The sequence below is a fragment of the Nanorana parkeri genome, unplaced genomic scaffold (genome assembly GCF_000935625.1).
Source record: "Nanorana parkeri isolate BGI_ZX_2015 unplaced genomic scaffold, ASM93562v1 scaffold610, whole genome shotgun sequence".
Taxonomy (NCBI): domain Eukaryota; kingdom Metazoa; phylum Chordata; class Amphibia; order Anura; family Dicroglossidae; genus Nanorana; species Nanorana parkeri.
Window position 1 is genome coordinate 970,097 of NW_017306878.1, and position 4,980 is coordinate 975,076.

Genomic DNA, 4,980 nt, shown 5'->3' on the forward strand with positions numbered 1-4,980 from the left:
AAAAAAAAAAAAAAAAAAAAAAAAAAAATCACAAATCAAAGTAGCCTTGCAATTGTACCTTCCTTTTTATGTGCGATTCATTGTGTTGCGATTTTTAGGCTTTTCGGGGGTTTTTTTAAAATCTTTTTGGTCAAGCTTTATGTGAAGCGACATGTTTATAGTGCACATACTTCACCATAAAGCTTGCGATGTGTTAGCACACATTTTTAGAGCATTGCATTGAAAAAAGTACAGCATGCTCTGTTTCTCTCAGCGCAACAGACAGCATCGCAACATAACGTACCAGTGTGAACTGTCCCAATCACACCATTTTTTTTCCGTTGCACTTATGTTACCATGTGCTGAGAAAAAGATTGCAACTGTGTGAATGGGGCCTGAGAGTTTAACAGAATGCCTTCATTTACTCCTTAACCATGACAATAGCAGACCTGTCATCACTGGGAGACATGATCAGTTCTTCCACACAGCAAGGCGAGATTGTATAGGAGCAATGAGACAGGTTTACTATAGTGTGGCAGCTTCATTTATAAATTCCTCCTTCCGCTGCTATAACGTAGCACTGAGACAGAACAAACCCTGCTCTGACCATTTAATAATCACATGCGTGTCTGGAGTGAAAATCTCATATTCAAGTGTCATTCCCAGTGGCAATTCTGCTGAAGACCTGTGCAAAACCATCTCAACTGGCTGCCCAAGACGGTAGATGTGGGGTGGGGAGTCACAAATATAAACATAAAGAGACACACTGACCTTGCAAACTCAGGGGGGGGGTCTGATTTGCTTCTAATTTTGTCAATGATCTTTTTCAAAACAGGAGATATTCTTCTGCCCATTAAAAAACAAGAAAGTTTGTCCCAATAAGCCAGAGATATTTAAAGCTGAACTCTGGGGTGAGCAAATATTGTCTAAACACAAGAGTCATGTGTATTCTTCCTTGAATCATGGTGAGCTCCGTGTATTTCTTCCAGATCTGTACAGTAATCCAGTGTGAGCATCCTGTAATAAAGACGGCTCACTGCTGCACTCTCTTTGTGCAGGGTGACTGGTCTCGTCTACGCCCCCTCCTGTAATAAAGATCTCTCACTGCGGCTCTCTCTCCTTGTGTAGGGCGACTCGTCTTATCTCCGCCCCCTCCTGTAATAAAGATCTCTCACTGCGGCTCTCTCTCCTTGTGTAGGGCGACTCGTCTTATCTCCGCCCCCCTCCTGTAGTTTTCTGCAGGCAGCCTATACTGCAGGAGTGAGTAAACTCTGGCCCTCCAGCTGTTGTGGAACTATAAATCTCATGAGGCACTGCTGGATTCTAACAGCCACAGACATGACTCCCAGAGACCCGTGCATCACGGTATTGGTATTTTTACCACAGCTGGAGGGCCGGAGTTTTCCCCCACCTGTTGTAGTGGGTGGAGCCTGCTACTATGTACAGCATAGTGATGATGTCACTATTCTTATACAAGGTAATACCTGTGTTTACAAAAGACATTTGGTGCACACAAAGTGGGTTTATAGCCTTTGTGACTATTGGGGGAAGGTATTTAAATGAAAGCTTTTTTGCCCAGAGTTGAGCTCAAAAGAATAAATGCAATTTTAGAGAAGGTGCACTTACTATTTCTGCCCCCCCCCCCCTTACAAATTTAGATACTCACCCAGATCCGGCACCTCCCGTGTTCAGTAACATCCAGCTCCACAATCCTCTTACTTCTGGCACCCCTGAGCACTGTAGCCACATAAGAGCAAATGACGCTCATCTCCCAGCCAGGAAATGGAGGTAGACAAGATCCATAGAACTCCATGTCATTCCACTGTGCCGGCTCAGTAATGTAAATATTTTACTGAGCAGCACTTTATTATTGGATAACAACACATTAAAGTCTAAAAAAAAATGAGACATTAGTGAAACTGAAGTCACAGCTTTTTTAAAAAAATTTTAGACAGAGTCCCATTGGAAACATTCCCCCTCTTTATGTGCCGTGGTGACCGTCTCACCACAGCTGAAGGGCCAAAGTCTGGTTGCCCCTGCTAGTAGTCTCACCACAGCTGGAGGGACGAAGTGTGGTTGCCCCCGATTCTAGTCTCAAAACAGCTGGAGGGACAATGTTTGGTTGCTTCTGCTCATAGTTTCACCACAGCTGGAGGGAGGAAGTTTGGTTGCTCCTGCTTGTAGTCTCACCACAGCTGGCGGGAGGAAGTTTGGTTGCTCCTGCTTGTAGTCTCACCACAGCTGGCGGGAGGAAGTTTGGTTGCTCCTGCTTGTAGTCTCACCACAGCTGGCGGGAGGAGGTTTGGTTGCTCCTGCTTGTAGTCTCCCAATAGCTGGAGGGACAAACTCTGGTTGCCTGTCCCCGCTTGTAGTCTCACCACAGCTGGAGGGACAAAGTTTGTTGCCCCTGCTCTAGGAAACTGAAAATCCCTGCCATTAACGTGGACGCTCACCCTAGAATTATTATATGACCCATATCACACATGTACCTTGAGAAATGCATGGCGCCATGTTAGACTTCTAGCCACGCTCCGATTGTCCATCAATGCCCCGGTACATCTATGGCTCAAGCAATGATACCCTGACATATAGTATGATATACTTCAGAGGAGGGCCTGCACTATGACTCACCTGATGCCCGTTTAGGACAGGTTCACTAAACCGATGACAGTTAAGTGTATCGATAATAAGGCCTAGCACTCAAGAGAAGCCAGGCACAGCAGGCCGCAGGGATTTGGATGACACACCGGCGCCTATAACGATCACTCGCGTATAAAGTGGCCACGGTTACATGGGAGCCATAGCAGACTGCAGCTGGGAGCCCCACAGGAAGTCCACAGCTGCCTTAGTGCGCTCACAGTGTCAGCATAGGTATGCGATGTCACAGTACAGACACTTCCAGCCCTCAGACAGCTGCGAACAGCCAAAAAGATTAATATTCCGCCTAGCCCTCTTACCTCAACCTGTGGGCGCCGCCATCATCCCGGCATACCGCTGTCCCTCCTACAAAACTTTATTGATCAGAAAAACTGACAGAGAGCCCCGGCTTCCGGCATGAAGCGGCCATCTTTGGACTCCCGCTCATGTGCCTTGAGAGCGTGCGCCATCAGTCGCCATGTTTGTACACCAAAATGGGCGGCGCTTGGTATGTGATACGTAACAGATGGCGCTCCCGCCTTTGTTCTATCGAAATGGCCAACCCGTCAAAATCTCCAACTACCCAAGCTCCTCCAGTGTTTCTGATTCCCGGCAGTGACGTAGTTGGAGATTTCGACGAGATGGCCATTTCGATAGAACGCCGTGTTTTTACACCCAATTCGACTGCGTTTCCTTCTGAAGCAACGTTTGCGGCGCGGCCGCCGTTTTGGCACACCCAATAAGGCTGCGCTTCCGACGTCACACTCAGTGCTCTGCAGCCACATTCACTTCCGATGCGAGTGCTAATTTAGGGGAAGTGAATGTGGCTGCAGAAGGCTGTGTGTGACGTGCATAGTAGAAGGTGCTGGCAGAGCAATAGCAGCAGCCATTGGAGCTATGGGCACACCTGGCAGTGACGGAGAAGGGTGCCTGAGCCCTGATGGAGCAAATCACAGTTCAGTGTCGAAACCTACAATTTAATGTTTTGGTGGACGAGTGTGAACGAAAAGCTGTGTCTGAATAATCAGTTTCCCCCTGTAAAACAGTAGAAATTGCACTAATGGCAGAGTTTAACACTGAATCATCCGCTTTTTTCTTTAGAACTGCGCAGTCGAAGTGTTCAGTGAAGCTGCTGCAACTACTCAGCTCTTGGCTAAGGAACTGAACATACCTTGGCGCTTTGCTAACTGAACACTCGCAGCGGCTGAGCAAGTGAACGTGCCTGTCCAGACTGTGGTCGCCATCTTTGTACACCCGATTTGACTGCGCTTCCTTGTGAAGCAGTGTAGGCGGCTGAAGCTTATATCTATGTACACCCAATTAGGTTGCACATTTCTAGTATTTTAGCCTGTGCTACAGATCTGTAGTATAGGAAATATGTTAAGAGGAAAAAAGTGACTTGAATTCCTGTTACAACCTAATGTTGCATGTTTTTTTGTTTAGTTTGTTGCAAAACTTGAATGTAAAGAAACCTGCTACACTTGGGCATTTATAATAAAAGGAATTTTTAATACCTGTGTTATTATCGCAGTGCAGTCTTTAGGTGCCCATACACTGCACGATTCTCGTACGAGAATCGTGGCAAATCCCGCGATCGTACGATAATCGTGCAGTGTATGGAAGGCGTGCGACCGTTTCTACTGTATGGTCGCACGTCTTCCGTAGAACAAGCAGGCTGGAAAACCCGCCGGGAATCGTCTGATTCTCGGCGAGTTGGTGGCCTGCTTGTTCCACAACTGCCCGTTTGCAGTCATCAGAAGCCCGCCCCTCATTGCAGTCATCGGAAGCCCGCCCCTCAGGGGGGCGGGCTTGCGATGATCGCAAGTACGATCTGCCTGTCCAAGATGGGCAGATCGTACGTTTTTTTAATTACTTTACAACCATCGCAAGACAAAAGTCTTTTACAAAAGCTGTAAAGTGTATGGGCACCTTTACCTGCAAGGAATAGCTGGGTGTGATGGTATTTAAATTAGAGGTGCACCGAAATGAAAATTTTAAAAACCGAAATTTTAAAAAATGTGAGGCCGAAACCGAAAATGTTTTTTATTTGAACTTTTTAAAATGTATTTATTTTTATAAACTTTTTTTCTTTTTTTTAATATTCATTTTTTTATTAAATATTTTTAGTTTTTTTACTTTACTTTAAGGTGCTTGGGGGAAATATTAGGGGTCTAAACAGACCCCTGATATTTCCCTTTTAAAATAGAAAAAGAGATGGAAAACATAGAGTCCTCCCATCTCTATGCGCCCCCATATCTCCATATGAACTTCTGTGTGCCTCTATATCTCCCAGGTTACCCCTGTTCTCCATATCTTCAAGTGTACCCCTGTGCTCTATATCTCCAAGTGCACCCCTGTTCTCCA

At 46.0% G+C, this 4,980-nt stretch overlaps 1 protein-coding gene across 1 annotated transcript in view; it reads right to left on the reverse strand.

Annotated features, from left to right (window-relative positions):
* Positions 1-3,064, reverse strand: part of DHX38 (DEAH-box helicase 38) — a 28,491-nt gene extending 25,427 nt beyond the window's left edge. The window contains exon 1 of the mRNA XM_018562899.1: positions 2,937-3,064. The gene's annotated coding sequence lies outside the window, so the exon portion shown is untranslated. The remainder of the gene's footprint in view (positions 1-2,936) is intronic.
* Between the last annotated feature and the right edge of the window lie 1,916 nt (positions 3,065-4,980).